This window comes from Stomoxys calcitrans, chromosome 1, assembly GCF_963082655.1.
Source record: "Stomoxys calcitrans chromosome 1, idStoCalc2.1, whole genome shotgun sequence".
NCBI lineage: Eukaryota > Metazoa > Arthropoda > Insecta > Diptera > Muscidae > Stomoxys > Stomoxys calcitrans.
In genome coordinates this window covers 160452908-160475469 of record NC_081552.1, presented here as the reverse complement: position 1 = coordinate 160475469, position 22562 = coordinate 160452908, and the positions used below count along the sequence as shown (strand labels likewise).

Below are 22562 nucleotides of genomic sequence, written 5' to 3'. Positions count from 1 at the left end.
ATGGTTGATTTGAGCATGAAATAAAGTTGCAACGTGTTACTGTTGGGGGTGGCTATATCTACTAGTGATGGATGATTGGGTCTATGTGTGTTGTATTTGATTGCTATTGCCATAGGCTTTCTCTCCATGAGAGAAGGTGAGGTGAAAGTGGTGATAATAGTTCTCGCTCAAACGAATAAGAAATGAGAGCTGCTAGCCGATTCCACCATTTCACTGCTCTGAGTGTGGGTGGTTTGCTAAGCGAAGGAAACTCACACAAAAAAGTAATAGCAGCGACGGCAACAACAAAGTCAACATCCTAATATTTGGCTGCAACAACAACAACAGTAACAACAAGTCTATTACTACAACAGAGAGCAGGCCACACCGAGTGTGTGCAGTTGGAAAATGTTAAGTTCAATACTCTGGGGTATTCTCGCATCCTTTTGCGTTAACAGCTTGCAAACGACTCAAGGCGGAAAATTCAAATCAGTCTACAGAAAACGCGTACGTGAATAAGAAGTAGCCGGTCGTGGCTACACTTTCGGCGTGTAATATTTTGTCGGTATGATAAATAAGTGATACACCCTGTAAAAGTTCTGTAAGTTGAGACATAAGCAAAAAACAAAAGAAGAAAACACAAAAAAGAAAGAATCAAACAAACATTCACATATTTATAATCAAAAATCAAAGAAACAGCGTCAAAAAATACTGCCATTTAAGAAATACCTGGCGGCGAGTGCTCTCACTCTCTTTCTATTCTCTGTCTATGTCTTTCATTGTTCATATGTACAAAAGAAAAGAAAATTAAGAAGAATTAATAAAAATTTTAATCTAATCAAGGTTTGCTTGCTTAGTGGAAGTTTACAGCCTGTTTCACAATATTTCCATGTGCAAGCTCAAAGGACCTCTACTCAAGGATACTTACAAAGGAATACAGAAATAACAGAGTGTTCTCGCTCTACAGAAAAAAAAAAGATCAAAACAAAAAAAAAAAAAAAAAAAATATATCAAGGAAATTAATAAAATGTGAATGACTTAAAAAAGGTTAAATGGATGGATAAACGGATGGTTGGATGGATACATACAGTTAAAAGAAAAACTAAACAAATGAATGAATAAACTACAAATAAATTAGCTAGAATTAATGCAAGCCGTTGAAAATAAAAATACAATGATTGTACTCATAAATCAAAAACTCACCCAAACAAGTGCAAACTGATTAACAAAGGACACAAAAACTCTTTCACGCAAAGGACTATTTTCTTAAAACCACAAAGACATGTCGCAAATTTGAAAATATTTCGAATCCGGTGTACTTTGCTGAGCCAAACATGACGTTAATTGTTGCCATATTGCTCATTGAAAACTCTTTTCACAAACATTTACAGTTAAGTTATGAAAGGACTATGCCTGGAGACATTGTGAGTCCCACAACAATTCAAATATTGTACTTACATATCTTCAGCAACTCAATATTCTAGTAATTATCTATACGCCAAAATAGATTGTTTGCTAATCCTACTCAAAATATCTTCTTAATAACCTCCTGCACCATATCCGCATCCGTTTCCTCCATTAATAGGCTCTGAAAAAAATTGATGAAAACTAATTGGATATTTAAAGAAAATTATGCAACAAAATTTGCTAAAATTAACCCTAGTTGAAAATTAATATCAATTGGAAATTGGTTGAAAAAAAAAAAAACAATATGAACCACCAATCAATCCCTAACCATAAATCCCTTTAATGCTCGTATTTGTGATGCTGCATACACATACATATGTACATAATATACATACATGCATATGTTGTACTTGTATATAATAACCCTTATTAAAATATATATTTATAAATATAACATTAATATACGTTTACATATACATATCTAACTACCACACTTTCGATTTGTTACAAAAAAATAATGAAATTTTAAATAAACAAAGTATAAAGATCATATGGAAAAAAAGGAAAAAGTTAGAATAAAGTTCAAGGGATCATTTTCGATCTTCTGGTAACTACGGGGAAGTCACTTTTTATACCCTCCACCATAAGATGGGGGTATTCTAATTTCGTCATTCTGTTTGTAACTACTCGAAATATTCGTCTGAGACCCCATAAAGTATATATATTCTTAATCGTCGCGACATTTTATGTCGATCTAGCCATGTCCGTCCGCCTGTCCGTCCGTCCGTCTGTCTGTCGAAAGCACGCTAACTTCCGAAGGAGTAAAGCTAGCCGCTTGAAATTTTGCACAAATACTTCTCATTAGTGTAGGTCGGTTGGTATTGTAAATGGGCCATATTGGTCCATGTTTCGATATAGCTGCCTTATAAACCGTTCTTGGGTCTTGACTTCTTGAGTCTCTAGAGTGCGCAATTCTTATCCGATTGGAATGAAATTTTACACGACGTGTTTTGTTATGATATCCAACAACTGTGCCAAGTCTGGATCAAATAGGTCAATAACCTGATATAGGTGCCATATAAACCGATCTTGGATCTTGACTTCTTGAGCCTCTAGAGGGCGCAATTCTTATCCGATTTGAATGCATATTTGCACGAAGTGTTTTGCTATGATATCTAACAACTGTGCCAAGTGTTCAAGGTTCAAATCGGTTCATAACCTGATATAGCTGTCATATAAACAGATCTGTGGACTTGGCTTCTTGAGCTTCTAGAGGGCGCAATTCCTATCCGATTTGGTTGAAAATTTTCATGAAGTATTTTATTCTTACTTTCAACGGCTGTGTCAAAGAAGGTTCAAATCGGTTCATAACCTGATATATCTGCCATATAAACCGATCTGGGATCTTGACTTCTTGAGCCTCTAGAGGTCGCAATTATTATCCGATTTTCCTGAAATTTTGTATTACGGATCCCCTCATGACCATCAACATATGTGTTTATTATGATCTGAATCGGTCTATAGCCCGATACAGCTCCCATATAAATCGATCTCTCTATTTTACTTCTTTAGCCCCCAAAGGGCGCAATTCTTATTCGAATTGGCTGCTAAAGGGTTTACAATGAACAAAGTTAGATACGTTCAATAATGCTACGTGTATGGCTATTGTTTGATATGGTGAAGCTAAATATTACACAGTTACAATAAAAGAAAAACTTCGTAATAAAAGTAGTTTGTCTGTAGTAAAAATGTTTCAAGATGTGTCAATGTTTGTAGAAACACTTATTTGCAGCACTATAAAGTATCTATTTGTAACACTACGAGTACTTTTTGTGTTAAGGCCGTTACTATGATCCATTTTTGCAGCAGTTTCGCCAGCTATTGTAGATTTTACAAAGAGGTCTTCATAAAAAATGCTTTCGCTACGTTGATTGGTACAAAATAACAATGTTTAAAAAAAGCTTTTAAAATTTTAAGCTTGCAAACTCTAAACATTTTAAGATTTCAAAAGTTGTTTTTTTAAGAAATATTTTGGGCATACTATGATATATGTATATAATATGAATAGGTTACCTTACTATGTTGATTAAAACGCAGGCTTGCCACCTTAAAATTGGTGTTTTCCTCTACAAACTATATTTATTTCATTCAATATTTCGCCCTTTCATTGAAGGAAATCATCCTGGAAACTATATTAAAGAATTAAAACATTTTTTACTACTTATTTACTAACACTAAAGGCATTCAAATGGAAGAGAAAAATTAGAGAAATTAAGATATTTAGTAATAAAACGAAATTCATTTGGTAAAATTTAAGTAGCATGTTCACGAAGAGTCGGTTTTTATAGGATTACCCTTATCCCAGCTACTTTTAGATTATTTTCAAGCAAGGAAACACCAATATGATGGTTTTGACTTGTGTTTTTTACAGTTTTAACACAATTTTAATGCAGTTTTTGCCAATCAGAATAGATTGTGGATAACATTTTGGAAGAGAAATATTTTAAAGGACGCAAAGACTTCAAGATACTAACTTTGACTGGTCTTAATCTTCGACATTTTTTCATACAAATTGCTAGAAACATGTTTCTTAATTCAATTAACAGCTCGTACAAGGCAAGTGATTGCTAGTTTTCTACTTGCCAACTCTATCACTGGATACAAAACTCTTATTTTAGCTTTTCAATGAAAACAATTAAGGATTTGAAGTTCTCTGACATAAATACTAGCATGAAGCGCTTAAACCAAACGGATTTTTCTGTGTCAGTAATTATCCGCTAAATATAATCTATACATTTTAGATGTATAACCATGGCCAAAAATGGTGCAACTGATACAAGTTAATACTCATTTTTGGCCACGTTTATACCCACAATTAGTTGCTCTTGTTTGGCACATTTGAAAATATATAATTTTTGAACAAAACCTCATTTATATAAAAATATCGGTCTTAAACCACGATTTGATATATGGCTTTTAATGCTCATAGTAGGGCAAAACTTTGCAAGCGCATAATGCATCACGTTGCTTTGTTTTGCATGACGCTGCATAAGAATAGGTTATATTAGGATAAGCTTTATTTAATTCATTAAATTGAATGGAGAAAGAAGAGAAATGAAGGCATCTCACGAATAAATGTTTCAATGTTGTCTTCCAATGCATCAATAAAAGTGTGCTTGTCTGTATAGACATGTGCTTTAACATAGCCCCAGAAAAAATAATCTAAAGGCGTTAAATCGCACGATCTAGGCGGTCAATCTCTTCTTCCTCAACTTCCTAACAGCTTCTGCAGAAGTCGTTACTTGCAACCCTCAGTCTGTCAGCATATTTTCTGATCAGACAGTGACAGCAAGGCCACATACTTTTGGAGTGTTCAGTTCTCCTGGAATGTGTAGGGTTGTTCCTAGTCTTGCTAGCTCCTCTGCTCTACAGTTTCAGTTAGCTCTGTGGCCCGGCACCCAAAACATTTGAATTTTGAACTGTTCCGCCATCTCGTTGAGAGATTTGGGACAGTCGTGGGCTGTTTTTGAGTTCAGAGTTATGTTCCCCAGAGATTTAACGGCTGCCTATCTGCAAGGATCTCTCAGAGATATACTTCAGAAAACTCTACGTACGACAGCAAAGTTGGTTAACGAAAGTAATCTAAGCGTAAATCCATGCACCTCTTTGACGAGTTTTTCTTCTGATCCATCTTTTCAGGTCTGCAGATCCTTAGCCTGCCGTAATGCATCTTTTAGTAGGTTAGCCTGGGTTGAAAAGAGGGGGCAGATATTAATCTAGATATAAAAAAAGTAACCTCGAAAAAGAAAATCTAAGTTAGGAATTCCGTGCTACTTACAAAATGCTTTATTGTTTTCCATTCCACTCCCCTAAGTTGGTTCATGTCAGGTACAGTGTTCCCACTTAAGTGCCGGTATCTGTCAATGACACATGAAATGCTCCAATGTCTCATCATCTTCTCCGCATGCCCTACATATGTCATCACTTGCCGTACCGATTTTATAAAAGTGAACTCGTAGTTCTGTGTCTCGTTATAATACCAAGAGCTATACTGACCTCCTTCTTACTTCCTTTCAGTAATAGCCTCGTCTTATAACGATCTGGAACCCCCATAGGATTTTCGCGGTCCTACCGACCGTTTCGCTGTCCCATAGTGTTGCATGCGCATTATTTTTGCAAGTATTAACAAACTTTCTAATGTTAATGCTTAAAAACTCCACCACCTTCATGATTGATGTCGGTTTAACATTATTGAAAGCAACTTCTATGTAAAGAAATGATCCCATTGTATATTCCTTGACAGCGAGAAAACTCTCTTTGTAGGCGACTAGGCTGTTTAATTGGACTTACCCTTACTATTTGCAAGCTGTTGCCGAGACAGGCGATCTCCAGGGACCATAGTCCTAAGATATGTTTGTATTAACCGCTCTAGAGTCTTCGGCAACAAACAGACTTATAGGACGAAAATCGTTCGCCTTCGTGTGGTACGGTTGCCCTGCTTTCGGAATGATAATGACCTTTGTGTCCTTCCACCCCACGATGGGTCCAATGACCAGTTTCAGAGGCAAAAATTCCATTTAGAACCTAGCAATTTTCAAAAAGGAAAGTTTTATGGTTAAAAATTAAGCGCCAAAAATTTAATATTGGCAAGCTTGTATTTATAAATCATCTGGTAAAGTTGTCCTATGCTGAGATGCTTAATGGTTTAGTTTTTCTTATATCCACCACCGAAGTATGGGGGTATATTCATTTTGTCATTCCGTTTGCAACACATCGAAATATCCATTTCCGACCCTATGAAGTATATATATTCTTGATCAGCGTAAAAATCTAAGACCATCTAGCCATGTCCGTCCGTTGAAATCACACTACAGTCTTTAAAAATACAGATATTGAGCTGAAACTTTGTATAGATTCTTTTTTTTTGTCTATAGGCAGGTTAAGTTCGAAGATGGGCTATATCGGACTCTATCTTGATATAGCCCCCATATAGACCGATCCGCCTATTTAGGGTCTTAGGCTCATAAACGCCACATTTGTTATCTGATTTTGTTGAAATTTGGGACAGTGAGTTGTGTTAGGCCAGTCGATATCCTTAGGCTCTTCAATATTCTTCTTCAATTTGGTCCAGATTTGGATATCGCTGCCATATAGATCTCTCGATATAAGGTTTTGGGCCCATAATAGGCACATTTATTGTCCGATTTCACCGAAATTTGGAGCAGTGAGTTTTGTTAGGCCCTTCGTCAGCTTTCTTGGCCCAGATCGGTTCAGATTTGGATATAGCTGCCATATAAACCGATCTCTCGATTTAAAGTCTTGGCCCCATAAAAGGCACATTTATAATCCGATTTCGCGGAAAATTGACGCAGTGACTTATGATACGATTTTCGACATCCGAGTCGTATGTGGTTCAGATCGGTCTATATTTGGATATGGCTACCAAAAAGACCAATATTTTGTTCTACAAAATGGATTTGCACCTTATATCCGTTTAGAATTTGGTCCAGATCGGACCACATTTCGACAAAGCTGCTATGGGGGCATAAATTATGCTTCTTTCAACGGATTATGACGAAGGTGGTTTACATACATACCCGAGGTGGTGGGTATCCAAAGTTCGGCCAGGCCGAAATTAACGCCTTTTTACTTTTTTAAATTCAATTATGAAAAATAAACGTTTGAGTGTCAAAAAAAAAACAAGTAAAAGCGTGCTAAGTTCGGCCGGGCCGAATCTTATATACCCTCCACCATAGATCGCATATGTCGTGTTCTTTTCCTGGCATCTCTTCTTAGGCAAAAAAGGATATAAGAAAAGATTTGTTCTGCTATTAAAACGATATCAAGATATGGTCCGGTTTGGACCACAATTAAATTACATGTGGGAGACCTGTGTAAAATGTCAGCCAATTCGAATAAGAATTGCGCCCTTTGGGGGCTCAAGAAGTAAAATAGAGAGATCGATTTATATGGGAGCTGTATCGGGCTATAGACGATTCAGACCATAATAAACACGTATGTTGATGGTCATGAGAAAATCCGTGGTACAAACCATTCAAATCGGATAAGAATTGCGCCCTCTAGAGGCTCAAGAAGTCAAGACCCAAGATCGGTTTATATGGCAGCTATATCAGGTTATCTACCGATTTGTACCGTACTTGGCACAGTTGTTGGATATGATAACAAATTACGTCGTGCCAAAATTAATTTAAATCGGATAAGAACTGCGCCCTCTAGAGGCTTAAGAAATCAAGACCCAAGATCGGTTTATATGGCACCTATATCAAAACATGGACCGATATGACCCATTTACAATACCAACCGACCTACACTAATAAGAAGTATTTGTGCAAAATTTCAAGCAGCTAGCTTTACTCCTTCGGAAGTTAGAGCACCTGGTCATTCGAGTCGATCGGCGAAGGTTAAGAAAGTTATTTATTTACCTACTTTCTTAAAGACATATTAAGGAAGGCTAGAGATTTTGACTTTGGAAGAAAGCGGTTATGACGTTATTATTTCGGTTAGGGTTTCTCGGCACTGTTAGAGAAGGAAGCTCTAGAAACGACGGAGAGGTGGGCGGCCGAACGTGGTCTGAGCTTTAATACGTCCAAGGCGGAAGTTGTTCTTTTAAGCCTTTCTTCCTGGTAGGAACGCGCAAAATTCCTGGGTGTTATTTTCTGTGCAGGAGGTCAACCATGTGTTTTCATGAAGGTTGTCGACGAATGTCTAAAATTCTCCTATGGACACCTTAGTCTATAATTTGAGTCTTCGATTTCATGTTTTGATTCAATATGTAATGTTTTTAATATACCCAATCAAATATTGTATTTGACCTATACAAGTTTTCCAATGGCGTAATTGTTGTGTGGCATTATCAATCATAGTCGTTTCCTGCTATAAGCCAATGTGCGGATTTTATCTTTATAAACAAGCAAAAAATAATAAAGTTTTTTAGATATTTTTATTTCAGCGATAAAGTATCTTTTCGGAACCGTTACTTCGCTCCACGATAATATTCCACATAATGTGTAGCACACGTTTCCCCAAAAACAAAAAACAGGAAATCTATCATCGAGAAATTACAACTGAAAAATATGGGGGTTGTTTTAAGTGTTGCTAGGACTGCATAGACTGGCAAACTGGTTGTGAATTGGTGTAGAGTCGTTCGGGTGTTGGACTCAGAGGGGGTGGGTGGTTCAAGTGTGGGTGGTTCATTCTTTTCGTTTGGCTGGGTGCGATGGTTATTGTTATGAGTTATTTGCCAAAGATTAAAACAATTTTTAATAATGTTCAGTAATGAAAATATAAAATTCTTCCCTTAGCCGCCAGCCCCTGCCAAAGAGGTGGTCGGAGGACAAGCAGGCAAGCGAACTAGACGATAAGATATTTTCAATGTGTTTGTGTGAAAACGAAGCCATATAAAAAGCAAAGGGAAATAAAGTTTTGGGGCTAAAAATATTTGTTTTTATATAAAAATCAATAAATTCTCCATTGCTTGATATGGCGTTTACTTTTTATTGTAGACATTCTGTATTCCGCTCTGCTCTGTGTTGGGCTGCCTTGTGCTGCTAGGTTTTTGTTCATCTCATGCTGGTTCTAGGGGTTTCTATACTCCTTTAATGAAATTTATATATTTTTTTTTTACTTCACTTTTTTACTCCATGTGAAAGAAATCCATGGAATTTTAAATCGATTTTTGCTGGAAATGTAGGTCATATAATTTAAAAATTTTGAAGTATTTTTTATATATGGAAATTTTAGGAAATTGTCGCAAGTTTCATTTTATTAAGAAAAATTTTTACAGAAAGATTTATTTTATTTTTTTGTCGTAAATAATCCATCATGTGAAACAATTAATCTAAAAGGAATTCCATTACAATATCATTATTTCATTTCTTTGGGAATTATTTTCAACATTTATTGTCAGCATTTAATTTCTGCAGAATGTTTTTCTACAGGAGCACTGCAATTTGGACAACATTAAAAATTTCATTCATCATACAAAGTTTGTTAAAATTTTATTTTTCTAGCATGTACTGTTTTTCTTAGAATGCGAAGATATATTTTGTTTACATCTTAAGTTTGAAACAGCTTCATAGAAATGTTATAAGGACAGCAGCTTAAAATCCATTTCCACAGGAACTAATGTTCATTTCATCATTTTTATTCAGAGAGAAATTTTCTAAAAAGTTTTTTTTTTTTTTTTTAAGGAAACTGAATTAACATTTCATTTCTATAGCAACTTTTGCCAATTTTTATTTGTTAAGAAAATTTTGCAAAACTTTAATTATTTTGAAGATTTCATCATTACAGATTACAAAATCATTGCAGAGCCAGAGCTCCCTAATTGGGAGCTTTCTCAAATTCTGAACAGAATTTAGTGGACTTCGGTGGAGGTTTTCAGATGGGTTATTATACAATCCGTATTAAATTTCGAGCAAATGTGTTCAAAATTGTAATAAAAAAGAATCGGTCAACAAATGACCCCATTAATGCAATATTACTCAAAATCGGACTAACATATCTATGGGAGCTATGTCTAAATCTAAACAGATTTCTACCAAACTCCTTAGATATTGTGGCAGTTATGGAAGAAAGCGTTCAAAATTTTAAGAAGATTGGCTAGGATTGTTGCCAAAAAGATAATAGCTAAAAAATCAACCTTTATATACACATTTGTTGTATCTCTATTTTGCGACTGATGATGGCAAATTGATACATTACATCAAGCCAATGCTCTATATTTCTGTGATCAGAGGAGTGTTTTGTGTAATAAACTACTGAAATCGGGTCAGACGATCACAGCGGAAGTGTACTGAATACAATTGATTCGTTTGAAGAGGGCAATTAACCAAAAAAAACGACCCCAGAAGTTTCCTTCACGACAACGATCGGTCACAACACAAGGCCGGTCAAAACTTTTTCGAACACTGTGGACTAGGAGTTTTGACTCTCCCGCCCTCCAGCACAGACATTGCTTCTTCTGACTGCCATTGGATTAATTTATTCTTTACCTCAAAATCGGAGCAGTTTTTATGACAATAATTAGGATATTAAGGATATTAAATAGTGTCCAATGATGGACAATACTTGGAATATTTTACAAAATGTCAATATTTTTCACCTATACACCCAATATAATATTTTTTAACGTAGTATTCGTAGGTCATCCTCGATCAACTTAAATTTAAATTCTTTTCTGGACCGATCGGAGCCAAATTGAAGACGGATATTGAGTGGTCTTACACAAATCACTGTCCCAAATTTTAATAAAATCGGATAATAAATGTAGCTTTTATGGACCTAAGACCTGAAATCGGCGGATCGGTCTATATGGGGGCTATAGCAAGATATAGTCCGATATAGCCCATCTTCGAACTTAACCTGCCTATGGACAAAAAAGAATCTATGCAAAGTTTCAGCTCAATATCTCTTTCCGTCCGTCTGCCGAAAGCATGTTAACTTTCGAAGGAGTGAAGCTAGACGCTTCGATCTTGACTTCTTGAGCCACTAGAGGGCGCAATTCCTATCCGATTTTGCGTATTGTTTTACTATGACTTCCAACAACTGCGCAAAGTATGGTTCAAATCGGTCTATAACCTGATATAACTGCCGTATAAACTGATCTTGGTTCTTGACTTCTTGCGCCACTAGAGGGCTGTAGAACGGCTTCCCCATTACCTACAACAATATGGTCTGAATAGATCTTTAGTCTGATACAGCTCCCATATAAACCGATCTGCCGATAATGCTTCTTGAGCCCATACAAGGAGCAATTCTTAACCAGATGGACTGAAATATTACCCAATGACTTCTACTACGGTCTTCAACATTCAGTTCATTCGTTTCAGTTTCATCATTTTCGGTCTGGTTCACACTATAACTTGAAATTGCTCCAACATCATAACAATTCTTATCCATTATTCTTTGTTTGCCCAAAAAGAGATGCCGCGTAAAGAACTCAACAAATGCGATCCATGGTGGAGGGTATATAAGATTCGGACCGGCCGAACTTAGAACGCTCTTACTTGTTATTTCTTAAATATTACTGAAAGTAGAGGATTTTTTTTTAAATTTAAGATTTATGATGTAATTCACATATCAAAATGTCGGTACTTCCTTTTAATACACATCATCAAAAAAAAAAAAAAACAAAAAAAAAAAAATATAATGGGCCTCTTGTACGGTTCAGAAAATGGCGTTGTTCGTTCACTAACATATAGATTTAACTACTCACTTTTCAAATTGAGTTGACTCATAAGTCAACTCATTGAAGTTTTAATACTCAGTACTTCGTTCGCTACTGCTTTGTCTGAGAAGAAGTAAAACAATTGAGTTTTAATATCCTGCATCAATATAAAGTGGATTTTTTCATATTTTTCTCGCTTTTACTTCATTCCGTATTGCAAGCATCCGTTTGCCGCTTTTGTAGTCGTGCCCTGGCGTTAAAAGTTTTCATATCAGACTTTTATATTTTTAGGGATATCGTTTTCTATTTGTTAAGGAAAATTTGTTTCTCAAGTGATTGTTATATTTTTCCTTTGATAAAAGAATAAAAAATTAAAACAACTAAAAAATGGTAACACTGCACATAAAAAAATGATGTGAAATGCATTTATGGCAAGCTGAATAATTCTATTCTATTCTAGCAGTTATCAACTGAATAAACCAATTTATAGGAAAACTGTTTATTTTTTCAAAAAAAAAAAAAAAAAAAAACATTTAATTGACCTAATAAAATAAATAATTGATTTAATAATTGATAGATGATTGTCGAATTATCATTTTTTATCATTCCTCGAAATATTGATCTAGGACCCGATAAAGTCAGTCAGTCGGCGCCATATGGGTTCAGGTTTAGATAAGCTCCCATATAAACCGATCTCCCTATTTGACTTCTTCAGCCCTTACATGCCGCAATTTTTGTCCGATTTGGCTGAAATTTTGTACATAGTGTTCTGTTATGACTTCCAAAAATTGTGCCAAGCACGGTCTAAATCGGTTTATAACCTGATATAGCTCCCATATAAACCGATATCCCGATTTGACTTCTTGAGTCCTTATAAGCCGCAATTTTTGTCTGATTCGTCTGAAATTTTGCATGCGGTGTTCTGTTACGACTTCCAAATACTGTGCCACTTACGGTCCAAAACAGTCCATAACCTGATAAAGCTCCCATTAAAACCGGTCTCTCGATCATCGTTGTTCGGTTCCTAAAGACGCTCTTGTATGTGAGGCTAATTTGCCTTTAATTACGTTTCTCTGTAGTCTTGTACCAAGGTTACTTTCCTAACTTTCAACGATATTTTGACTTCATTTAAAATGTTTCTCTTTAATAACAAGACATAATGTAAAGAATTTATTAAACTACAATCTAAAATGAAAATCCTTAATATGAAGGAATGAATTGTTCACCAAAGGGAATGCTTACTTAAAAATTGGAAAATTGTTCATCTTTAAATTATGTTTGCCAATCTTTGACTCGAATCTTTGAAATTAGGAAAACAATACTTTTCAGTGTATGGACAGCAAACGCTTTTTTTGATATATGATATAAGGGGCTCTAGATAAGGACTTTTCCTGACGCAAAAACATTTTCGGGGACTTGCGGCCGAAATTTAAGCACAAAATGCGTCTTTTCGTGTGGTTTTGACGGCTTAAATTTGGATTTAAACCTATTTAAATATTTTTGAATGAGTATATGGATTGGAAAACCGGGAACAACAGTCTTCTCTAAAAAAACTGTTTGAAGGAAAAAACAGTCCTGGGAGTTATACGATTTCATATCAAAAAGGATAACGCAATGGATCCTTAAACAGGATAAAGATATTACTTATGCAATATGCTGAAAAAAACGTCGTACTCAATTTAGAATGCTTCACTAATAATATTTGACTTTAACTTTCATGTCTATACCAATTTCAATTAGGATGTTCTTCATCATTCCTTCATTCATTCCTTCAAAATGTTTCTTCAAAAATTTTGCTGCAAACAGGTAAGCTCTTGAACGGGCCAAATTGGGCCATATTTGGATATAGCTGCCATATAGACCGATGTGCCGGTTAAGGGTCTCAAGCCGGTAACATTTATTATCCGATTTCGATTAAATTATAGACAGTGAATTATTTGAATCCTCCCGACATTCGACTTAAATATGGATCAGATCGAACCACATTTAGATATAGCTGTCATATAGACCGATCTGCTCATAAAGTCATAAAAGCCGCAATTATTATCCGATTTTGCTGGAATTTGACACAGTGACATGTATTAAGCCTAACAGAATGACTTGTATTAAGTCAGATCAGACTATATTTAGATATAGCTGCCATATATATTGATCTTCCAGTTTAGGGTCTTATAAATAATAATAATGTCAAAACAATTTCAATTGTTTTGCACCACAGTTTGCCTATTTTCATAGTTCAGTAGCTATCTTAACCACGATACAATAAATAGGGTTAAAAGAAGATACTACTTACCTATATATCAGTTTCATCAATCATTTTCATAAAAATTAAATTCATTTTACTTCTGCCAATTGTATCCACAACTTTTTATTTTCTGCAGTATCAAAAAGAGTTAGCACATCGCCCTTACGGTAGTTTGCTTATTACCCTACTGATAGTTGTGCTAACTGCCATACCGTAGTTCTACTAACCCCTAACCGGTAGTTGTGCTAACTATCCTTTCGGCAGTTAGAACTGCATATGACATATTCACACCTCTAAAGAATTCGGAAACCGAGGTTCGAGTCCCTCGGCCGGCCAATTTTTTTGTTATTTTTTCTTTAAACTTATTAAAGAAATTTCGGCTTAAAATATATATATTTCTTATTAAACATTTTTTTTAAAAAAATGGATTCTACACATTTTTTTAATTTTAAATAAATTTTTATCTGTACAGTAATGCTTATTGCCCATTATCATCATCATCAAATCTCCCCTCGACCACCGACAAAACTAATAGAATTAATTTTAAAGCGTAAAAAGTCAAGAGAGAAAAATCCGAGGGAGAGCAGTAGCAAGCCAAAAGGATGAAAAAGCGCAGCCCACGAACGACGACAATAACCTTGTCACAGCAGCAAAATTGCGGTTGGCGAAAAATTTGATTGAAGAAACAAATCTGTTTTGCGGGGTGTGCCTAATTTTGCTGAAACTGTGACTGTGTATCCTCTGACTAGCCATCACTTAATAAAAAAAACCCAAAAGAGAGATGTTAAATCGTGCACCCTTATACATGAGTTCACACGAATGAAAGAAAAACAAGGGAGATAAACAAACAGATAAACATTTCTAACGAGTCTCCTTTTCCTATAACAAAACATTTTTTTCCTGTAAACAAAACTTTTTTGGCTTAATTTTTCCCATACTGCAGTGATTTATTTGTAACAAAGATTTTTCAAATATTTTATTAATTACTTTGTCAGAAGAAAGTGATTGGAGTTGTGAAGTATAATTAAAATTCACAGATGAAGACAATTGGCGGTTTTCGAAATATTGAATTTTTCAAGAATAAAACAATTACCAAAATCGCACACACCAGGTTTTCAATAAGTGTTATCATGGCCTCGAGCCTAACAAACCAAAAAAGATAAAATAACAAAGGGCAACCATACACAACACAGCAAATTTTTTTATGTGTGGTACATATAAGTTGCTCACCTCTTAAAATACCCACGAAATGGACACGCAGGTCTTCCGAGACAAATGAAAGGTCTATTAGAGTAATCCACCTCAAAAAAATCCCCAAAACAGACTCCGATGAAAGGACTTTGGTAGAGAATACATATTTTTTACATGCGAGTTAAGTATTCTTAACTCATTTATCTGGGCACATGCCTCCAAACATTCAACGAACAATCTTTTTCAGAAAGTTATTTTAGGTTTGTTTGTTTCGAAAAAGTCTGAACTAATTTTTTCGTAAAAATTTACACATATGGTTTGAAAGGAATTAAAAGCTAAAGAATTTTTTGGTATCGGAAAGGGGCGCACCCTTCCTAAACTGAAAAGGGACCGATGGGGACAATGGAAATGGAAATGTAAAGTATTTGTGAGTAGAATACGAGACTTTCACCCAGAAAGAAAGATATGAACAAACAAAACGAATCACCTTTTCGTGTTACAAATCATATTTTTTTGAAAAGACTTTTTGAATTTTTGCATAAAAGAGCCATGTTGCACAGTTGCTATGCAAATGTAATGCAATGGAAATTTGCTCATGAATATTCCATTAAGGAACAGGAGCAAACTTCTCAAATATCAATGAGTGCTGTTCCATTCAAGATTTAAGCTCAATGATACATGACCACCTTTTTTTAGTTCAAACGCAGCGGTGTTCCGCAGGCGACACCTCTTTTTGGAGAAGTTTTAACACCGCATAGTACCTCCCAAATTTCGCTTGCAAAAGGAGAGGATAACCACCGCTGAAAATTGTTTCTGATGTTCTCGCCAGGATTCGAATCAAGGTCTTCACCGTCATAGGCGAATATGCTAACTTCTGCGCTACGGTTGCCTCCATAAAAAAAGTTTTTCCATAATAAAACAGAAATGGTACTTATAGGCCATGTATATGAGCAACATATAATATAAACAAAGATCAGAAAAGGTCCGGATCTCCGGATTCATATTTAAAGAAATAGTTATTTTTATATCCACCACCGAAGGATGGGAGAATATTCGTTTTGTCAATCCGTTTACAATGTATCGAAATATCCATTTTGGGTCATAAAGTTTGTATATTCTTGATCGTCGTAAACATCTAAGACGATCGAGCCATTTCCGTCCACCCGTCCGTCCGTCTGTATGTGTGTCTGTTAAAATTATGCTACAGTCTTTAAAAATAGAGATATTGACCTGACACTTTCCACAGATTCTTTCTTTGTCTATAAGTAGGTTTAATTCGAAGATGGGTTATATCGGACTATATCTTGATATATACCCTTTATAGACCAATCTGCCGATTTAAGGTCTTAGGCCCCTAAAAGCCACATTTATTATCCGATTTTGCTGAAATTTGAGATAATGAATTGTGTTAGGCCACTTAACTTCCTTCTTTAATTTGGCTCAAATCGGTCCAGATTTGGATATAGCTGCCATATAGACTGATCTCTTGATTTAACGTCTTGGACCCATAAAATGTGTATTTTTTGTGCAATTTTGCTGAAATTTGAGACAGTAAGTTGTGTTAGTTCCTTCGACATCTTGTTTCAATTTGGCCCAGATCGGTTCAGATTTGGATATAGCCGCCAAATAGACCGATCTCTCGATTAAAGGTTTCGGGCCCATAAAAGACGCATTTATTATCTGATTTCGCTGAAATTTGACGCAGTGGTTCTTCGACATCCGAGTCCTATATGGTTCAGATAGATCTATATTTTGATATAGCTGCCAAAAAGACCTACATTGAATCAAATTGAACAGTGACTTGTATATATTAGACCCCTCAATGTTCGCGTCGAATTTGGCCAAATCGGATCATAGTTCGAAATAGCTGCTATATGTGCATAAATAAAACATTTTTCACCGGATTATACCCGAGGTGGTGGGTATCAGAAGTTCGGCCCGGCCGAACTTAATGCCTTTTTACTTGTTAACAAGTAAAAGCGCGTTAAGATCGGCCGGACCGAATCTTATATACAAGTGACAAGTTCTTTGAATGACTTTTTCAAATATGTGGGAGCTACATCAGGTTATTGGCTGACATGGACCGTTCATAACACAGTTGTTGGAGGTCACAAAAGAACACCATGTGCAAAATTCAGGCCAAATCGATTGAAAATTGCGGCTCCAGAGGCTCAAGAAGTGAAATCGGGAGATCGGTTTAAATGGGAGCTATATCCAAATCTGAACCGACAGGGCCCATTTGCGATCCCCAATGAATCAATATTACATCAATATTAAGTATCTGCGCAAAATTTCAAGTTTGTAGCTTTATGCGTTCGACCGCTATCGTGATTTCGATAGACGGACGGACGGACATGGCTAGATCGAATCAGAATGTAGAGAGTATCCAGGATATATATACTTTTAGGGTCGCATATCAATATTTCAAGGTGTTACAAACGGAATGGCTAGATTTGTATACCCCCATCGTATGGTGGTGGGTACAAATGTAAATGTGTGTCTCAGTGGATGTTTATAATCACTTTATATATATGTATACTTTCCATAATGTTTATACTCTACACCACCAATGTGGTACAGGGTATTATAACTTAGTGCATTTGTTTGTAATACCCAAAAGGGAGAGGCAAAGATCCATTTATAAGTATACCGATCGACTCAGGTTCACATTCTGATTCGGTTTAACTATGTCCGTCTGTCCATATTAATTTTCGGCCTAGAGACGAAGCTTATTGAAATTGGAAAAAGTCGGTTGAGATTTGGATATATTCATATATATGTTTGTCCGATTTGCAGTAATAATTTAATAAAATGGTCATTTGTTACCCAATTCTCTTGAAATTCGGTAGGAAAGATTTTCTATTGAATCTCGACATTACTGGTGAATTTCATAGAAATCGGTTCAGATTTAGATATAGCTGTCACATATGTATAACGCCCGATTTTCAATTCTAGAGCCTTGCAGTGCTTTTATTGACAAGTCCTGCCAAAACTTTGTACAACGCTTTATTCGACAACTACCACAATATCTGAGAAGTTTGTTCAAAATCGGTTCAGATTTAGATATAGCTACCATAAATATGTTCGTCAGATTTTGGGTAATTTGCAATAATGTTGTCATTTGTCAACGATAGTTACTACAGTTTGAACATATTTGCTCGAAATTTGATAGGGATTGTTTAATAACCCATCTGAAAACCGCCGAGGTCCATCAAAATTAGTTCAGAATTGGATATAACTCCCACATTGTACTTATGGGGTAGGTGTAGGGTATTATACAGTCGGCACCACACGACCCTTACTTACTGGTTTTTCTTTAAATTTTGATACAAAAGGCCATGCCAGTCATATGCACAATAGTAGAGCAATAACAAAAAATGCGAGCGAGCTCACCCACATTTAGAAATGTATGGCAATAGGTGGATCAGGTAGCTTATTTACAGTTATATTCGACAAATTAAAATCAACTCTTCCCACAAAATTTCTAAAAAAATTCAAAAACTGCCTAAAGTAAACAAAACAAGTAACAGGCAACCATAAAAAGTAGCATACATTTTTTTTTCAGCAGACTTGTGTATTCGAAACAGCAGATTTTGTTAGTTCAAATAGCAGTAAGAAATTTTTGTTATTACATCAGCCCTATATTTGCTAAAACAGCAGTAATGTCTGCTTTCTCATTTTCAGCAGACAAAAACTGCTGTTTTAGCAAACATTTTTGTAGTTTTGAATAAAAAATTTGGATGAGTGTAATTGCACCCTTCGGAGGCTCAAGATGTCAAATCGGGGTTCGGTTTATATGAGAGCTACATCAGTTTTATGGCAATTATGTCAGGTTATCTAACGATTTCGACCATGATTGACATGGCTATTGAATGTTAGAGCAAAACACTGCATACAAAATTTCACCCAAATAAGATAATTATTACGCCCTTTAGAGGCTCAAGATGTCAAACATGGAGATCGGTTTGTATGGCAGCTATATCAAAATATAGACAGATTTGGCCCATTTACAATCCAAATGGATCTCAACTAATAAGAAGTATTTGTGCAAATATTCAAGCCCCTAGCTTTACTCCTTTGAAATTTAGCTTCCTTTCGACAGACAGTCAGACAGACATTCGGATCAAGAGGATCAAGAATATATTGCTTCGATGAGTTAATAACGGAATGCTATGATGTTGTACACTACGATAGGATGGAGGTATGCTATTCCAGTCATTCCGTTTGTGACTAGAAATATTGATCTGCGACTCCAAAAAGTATATGTATTCTTGCTCGTTTCGATATTCTGAGTCGATCTTGTAATGTCTGTCCATTCGTTCCTTCGTCCGTCCGTCTGGCAAAATCACAATGGCGGTCGAACGCGTAAAGCTAGCCATTTGAAATTTGCACAGAAACTTCTTAGTTGATGTAGATCGTTGGGGATCATATCGGTTTCGATTTGGGTATAACTCTCATATAAAGTGGTCGTTCGACTTGAATTCTGGAACCCCTAGAAGCCGTAATTGCTATCAGAATGGGCACGATGTGTTCTATTTCGACACTTATGCAATGTATCTATAACTTGATATAGCTCCCAGCCTTGAGCCCCTGAAAGCCGTAGCTTTTGTCCGATTAAGCTAAAAATCACATATGTCCCGGTTCTAGGTCCCGGATTAACCCGATGGAGTCCTTCATCCGCCAATGGCTACCGACTCAGTGCACAATAAACTGCTACGACAACAAAAACAAATGTATAGAGCACCCCTACCGACACCCAAATTTTTTTTAGAATCCCCGCAGGGACTTTTTTTATACGGCTGCCCACGGACCTTTGCCCAAACAACGCACCTCAAGCTCATGTTCCTGGAGGCAAACATCTGTGCACCAAATATGGAAATCAAATCGAATTTAGAAAAAAATGTCAATCATTATTTAATTAGATCAATTAACAAATTAATAGAAAATTTCCAAAATTTTTCATTTTAATTGAAAATTGTAGTCATCTTTTTAATTGAATATGCAATTTTTTTAATTGAAAACTTTTTCAATAACTTTTCAAAAAAAGTTGATTATTATTATCATATTCGTGACTGAAGCAGTTTCAATTAAACAATTAATTGGATCAATTAACTTTTTGGTTGAAACCGATTTTTATTTAATTTTTGCCTGTTTTGGCAAAAAAAAAAATGGTACGTTGAGTAAAATTATGCTCTTAAACTAAATTTGTTTTGTGCACATTTTTGGCAGAATCCATGGTTGTGGGTTCCCATGATTCGGCCCGGCCGAACTTAGCACGGTTTCACTTGTTTTTATATAACGACATTTAATAGCAACAAATTATGGTATCAACGTGATCTAAAAAAAATGTTCGTTTGTTTCTATGGCCAACTTGTGTATGTTTAGCAGACGCCTGGTTCAGTGATCAAAAATTAATAATAATAGTAACTAAATTGAGGCACTGTCAAAAAAAGATGAAATCATAGGAAATGGCATAGATAAAATAGGATGAAGAAAATAAGCGTAGAAAGGAAAATATATTTTCTTTACGAATTTCATAATTACCAACACAAGTGCAAGTGACTGATATGAAAAAAAAGATATGACTTCTTATTTAATCATGGGCCAATTGGTCAAGTTATAAGCTATAGAAAGAAATTCTAACACACACCCCCACATGGACACAAGTTATACGCATGCATATATATTTATTTCGCACGAATATACAAATATACATATACATGTGTCTGTGTTATGCGCTTAGGAAGCACTCCTCTTACTTTCACTAGCCCCCTCTTCTTAAATGTTTTCATTTCTAGTAATTATCATCACTTTGCTGAATTTTATCTTTTAGATTTTTCTAAGATTTTCTTTTCTTTGTTGGGTAGTAGAAATGCAAAAGTTTTCTATCCTGTTTGTACGAAACAACGTTTACGGCCCTGTGGAAAGTTTCGACGGCGTGTGTCGGTGTGTTGTCCGAAAGCAAATACAATCCTACCTACCATCTTTCCCCAACAACGAAACAAAATATCCTTTCCTCACAAATCAGTCATGTACACCAATACAGCCGCACAATGAAAATATTCTAAACACCAAACCGGATCACAACGAAGTAAAGAGAAAAATCTTTGAAAAGCAATGGAAAATATTCCCAAAAGTTGCTGAAAATTCTTTGAATTGTTCGCCTCTGTCGAGGGAGATAAGTAAGAAAAATGAGAAGCAAGAAATGCCAGAAAATTACAAAAAGTAACAGAACGGGAATGTTTTCTTTATTTTTTTTTTTTTGTTATTTGTTCTTGGTGTTGCTCGACCCCATCCCTTCTGGGGGTGCCCGACTTCTTTGCACTTTCGAACATTTGTTAAGTTTACTCACTCGACTAGACCACAGCATGCCACCCTTCATGGACTTCGATCCGGCTAAAAGCCAACCACTACCAATTCTGCATCATCATCATCGCACTATACCCAGCCACCTCCTCTGCCTGTATAGCAGTCTATTTGTTCTCCGGTCTCACACTTACTCTTATGTATGTTTAGAACTACATCCTACTAAACAAGTGAACATACATACATATGTACATATGGAGGTTTGTGTGCGAGTGTGTGTAATCCTGTATAAATTGCGACTTTGTAAACCATCAAATTATTTTTTCTTTTCCATTTTTGACGCTCAAAAGAATAAAATATGAGTCCTCTTTCATGCGCTTTACTTCATTACACGTCTATCGTATTTGCCTTATCCTTACAGTGACTAAAAGTGGAACATGTGTATCGAGCTATATACTGTATGGGTATGTGTGTATGCATGTGAGTTTGAATAAGTTTTATTAATTCCTGTAATTTTCTATTAATTTCGTCGTACAAAACTGATTTCGCCAGAAATATTGCAGATCCTTTACAAAAACTCACACTGTACACAAAACGTTTTTGCTCTCCCTCTCTCTCTCTCTCTCTCTTATTTGGATTTTTCAACATGGGCTAACTTTAAGTGTGAGTTTGTTGTAATACTGTAGTATTGTTAAAGAAGATTTTATCACATTCGTAATCTTCTATAAATTTATGATCTAACTTTTTTTTAACGTATGCTTAAAATTTGAAAAATTTTATGTCATAGTTATATGAAATTTTTTGGTTAAAATCTTTTCTGTTCGTATTGTCAATGCAACTCACAGTTCCAAAATTTAAGAGAATTCGGTTGATAAATGCTGTCTTTAATAGGGTTTAGACTTAAATCTTAACCGATCCGAACCATATTCGACAGATATGAGTATGGTTATATTGGGTTTTCCAATGAGGACTTGACAAATTTTTTTTAACGCAAACTGTTTGAGATATTACAAAAACTTTATTTTCGGCTTGAAGTGCAACCAAAACATTTATGATTGGAACTAGACTTTGTTCATCGCTGTCACGTTTCCCTCTGTCAATACGTTGAACCTAATTTTCGATGACTCGGGCACACATTTCAGCCGAAGCGGTCACTATTGGCTCCGAGCACTTACAACTTCGGCTTTTTGGTTATTAGCGTAGACCAATAACTTGACGTTGCCCCAAAGAAAATGGTCTCTAAGC

At 35.6% G+C, this 22562-nt stretch overlaps 1 protein-coding gene across 2 annotated transcripts in view; it reads left to right on the top strand.

Annotated features, from left to right (window-relative positions):
* Nucleotides 1-495: 495 nt before the first annotated feature.
* The window catches only part of LOC106092218 (uncharacterized), an 86295-nt gene continuing 64228 nt past the window's right edge, over nt 496-22562 (top strand). The window contains exon 1 of one of the 2 annotated variants that reach the window (XM_059360905.1): nt 496-1403. The gene's annotated coding sequence lies outside the window, so the exon portion shown is untranslated. Of the gene's footprint in view, nt 1463-22562 lie in introns of both variants that reach the window. The other variant, XM_013259008.2, reaches the window with a different exon arrangement.